Source organism: Eulemur rufifrons, chromosome 7 (genome assembly GCF_041146395.1).
Source record: "Eulemur rufifrons isolate Redbay chromosome 7, OSU_ERuf_1, whole genome shotgun sequence".
NCBI lineage: Eukaryota > Metazoa > Chordata > Mammalia > Primates > Lemuridae > Eulemur > Eulemur rufifrons.
In genome coordinates, this window is record NC_090989.1 from 140,460,818 (window position 1) to 140,464,282 (window position 3,465).

A 3,465-nucleotide genomic window follows, 5' to 3' on the forward strand; every position below is an offset into this window, starting at 1 on the left:
TGCATTTTTGCTTTTTTTTTTTTTTTTTTTGAGACAGAGTCTTGCTTTGTTGCCCAGGCTAGAGTGCCGTGGCATCAGCCTAACTGACAGCAACCTCAAACTCCTGGGCTCAAGCGATCCTCCTGCCTCAGCCTCCTGAGTAGCTGGGACTACAGGCATTCACCACCACGCCCAGCTAATTTTTTTCTAATTTTAGTAGATATGGTCTTGCTCTTGCTCACGCTGGCCTTCAACTCCTGAGCTCAAGCAATCCTCCTGCCTTGGCCTCCCAGAGTGCTAGGATTACAGGCTTGATCCTAGCCTCACCTGGCTACTTTTGCATATTTTAAAACTTTGGACAAATGATTCTTTATGAGTTTTTCCCCTTTGAGTGAACTGTGTTGTGTGTACCTCTAATTCTTTCATTTTCCCCTGCTGTAAAATATTCTTCTATGTGCATACACTCTCATTATCCACTGTTCTGTTTACAGTCAGGTTATTTCTATTTTCTGCTGTTAAGAACAGTGCTGATGTACATTACCATAAACATTTGTTAATTACAAATAACAAAATGAAATGGGGAAAAATGGACAATAATTTGACAAAGTCCTCAAAATTAACACAAATAAGGAGTTAATTGTATTCCCTGGATGAGATATCTGAGAAGGATGCAACATTGTTTCTGTGGTATTCTAGCCAAAAGAGCTTAATCTGAATCTAGTCATGAGGAAACACTAGGGAATCCCTAAATACCCCAAATCAGGAATCTGGCCTGCATTTTTTTTTCGTCATCATCGTCGTCTTCTTCTTTTTTTTTTTTTAGACAGAGTCTCTCACTCTGTTGCCTGGGCTAGAGTGTTGTGGCGTCAGCCTAGCTCACAGCAACCTTAAACTCTTGGGCTCAAGCGATTCTCCTGCCTCCACCTCCCAAGTACCTGGAACTACAGGTGCATGCCACTAGGCCTAGACAATTTTTTCTTTTTTAGTAAAGACAGGGGGTCTCACTTTTGCTCAGGCTGGTCTCAAACTCCTGAGCTCAAGCAATCCTCCTGGCTCGGCCTCCCAGAGTGCTAGGATTACAGGCATGAGCCACAGCACCCGGCCCATTTTGATGTTGCTGTTTTGTTTTTTAGGCAGCATCCCTCTGTTGCCCAGGATGCAGTGCAAGTGGCTTGATCATTGCTCATGGAAACCTTGAACTCCTGGGCTCAAATGATCTTCCTGCTTCAGCCTCCCAAGTAGGGACTACAAGCGTGAGCCACTGCATCCAACCAAACCTGTATCCCTTTTTAAAAATAGACTTTATTTTATTTATTTATTTTTTTGAGACAGAGTCTCACTCTGTTTCCCAGACTAGAGTGCCGTGGCGTCAGCCTAGCTCACAGCAACCTCAGACTCCTGGGCTCAAGCAATCCTTCTGCCTCAGCCTTCAGAGTAGCTGGGCCTACAGGCATGCGCCACCATGCCCGGCTAATTTTTTCATATATTTTTAGTTGTCCAGCTAATTTCTTTCTATTTTTTTAGTAGAGATGGGGTCTCACTCTTGCTCAGGTTGGTCTCAAACTCCTGAGCTCAAAGGATCTTCCCACCTTGGCCTCCCAGAGTGCTAGGATTACAGGTGTGAGCCACCATGCCCGGCCGACTTTATTCTTTATAGCAATTCTAGGTTCACAAAAAAAACTGAGCAGAAAGAACAAGAGTTCCAATATCTCCCGGACCCCACACATGCACAACTTCCCCCACTATCAACATCTTGCACCAGGGTGTTCCATTTGTTACAATCGATAAACTGAACATTATCATTATCATTCAAAGTCCTCAGTTTACATTGGGGCTCACTCTTAGTGTTGTACATAGTATAGGCTTTGACAAATGTATGACATGCTTCCACCATTATAGATTCATACACAACAGTTTCACTCCAAAAATCCTCTGTACTCCACTTACTCATCCCTCCATTTTCATAATCCCTGGCAATCACTGATCCTTTTACTGTCTCTATAGTTTTGTCTTTTACAGAATGTCATATAATTGGAATCATACAGCATGTAGGCTTTCGGGTTGTTTTTTTCCACTTAGCAATATGCATTTAAGTTTCTCCCATATCTTTTTATGGCTTGCTAGCTCATTTCTTTTTAATACTGAATAAGATTCCATTGTCTGGATATACCACCATTTATGTATCCATTTTGTATCCATTATGTCCTACTGAAGGACATCTTTAGTTACTTCCAAGTTTATGGCAATTGTGACTAAAGCTGCCATAAATATCCATTTTATGTAGATGTGTGCATAAGTTTTAATTCATTTGGGTAAAAAACACAGAGCACAATTTCTGGATTATATGAGAAGAATATGTTTAGTTTTGTAAGAAACTGCCAAACTGTCTTCCAAAGTAACTGAACCATCGTGCATTCCCACTAGCAATGATTGAGAGTTCCTGTTGCTCCATAGCCTTGCCGGTTATCAGTGTCCTTGATGTTTTGGCTTTGGCCATTCTAATAGATGTATAGTGGATCCTTGTGTTGGCCTATATTCTTAAATAATGCCAATGGCATGACAAGAAAAGCTGAGGAAATGGTCTAGATTAGAAGATATGAAATAGAGGTGACAACTAGATGCAACAGTAATCCTGGTCTGCATCCAGTCCAGGAGTAAAAAGTGCTGTAGAAGACATTATTGAGACAGCTGACAAAACTGGAATAGGGAACACGGATTAAAATTTTACATTCATGTTAAATTTTCTGAATTTGGTCATTGTCCATAGTTTCATTCTTGGGACACACATACTGAAAGAGTAAGGGGCAAGTGGCCTGATGTATGCAACTTATCTCAAATGATTTAGGAAAAACCCATAAAGATAAATATAGATAAAGAGAGAAAAGAAATGTGGCATAACCTTAGCAATTTGTGAAACTTGATGAAGGGTGTGTGGGTTTTTTGTACTATCTTTGAAACTTTCCTGTAAATTATTTCAAAATAAAAAGTTTAAAGAATTTTTTTAAAGTGCTGCCTTTAACATTCCATTCATATCTTTTGATTTCTCTCTCACTAAAATCTAAGGTCGATGGCAGCGATAGTCAAAGTGAAGTCCGTGGACCCGGAGCATTAGCCTCACTAGGGCGCTGGTTAGAGATGCAAATCCTCAGACTTCCACCCCAGACTTGCTGAATCAGAAACTCGAGAAGGGAGCAGAATCTGCGTTTTCCCAAATTCTCCAGCTGATCGTAAAGTAACGCTAATCTAGGATCCCTTACGGCCGCATCTGGCTTGCAGATCGCAGTCTGCAAGCGAACGAACAGCAGAGCCCCCAACACGCGTTAGAGTGCGCAGGACCGAGCGCACAACGCGCCTTCCCAAGGCACCCTTTGCGCGCTGGCAGCTGGCGCCCCGATCGCCGGGCAAGGTGGGGAGGGGCGGCCGGACGGGGCGGGCCGGAGGCTGGCGTCCCCGCCTCCCAAGCATTCGGCCCGCCGCGTCGCGCCG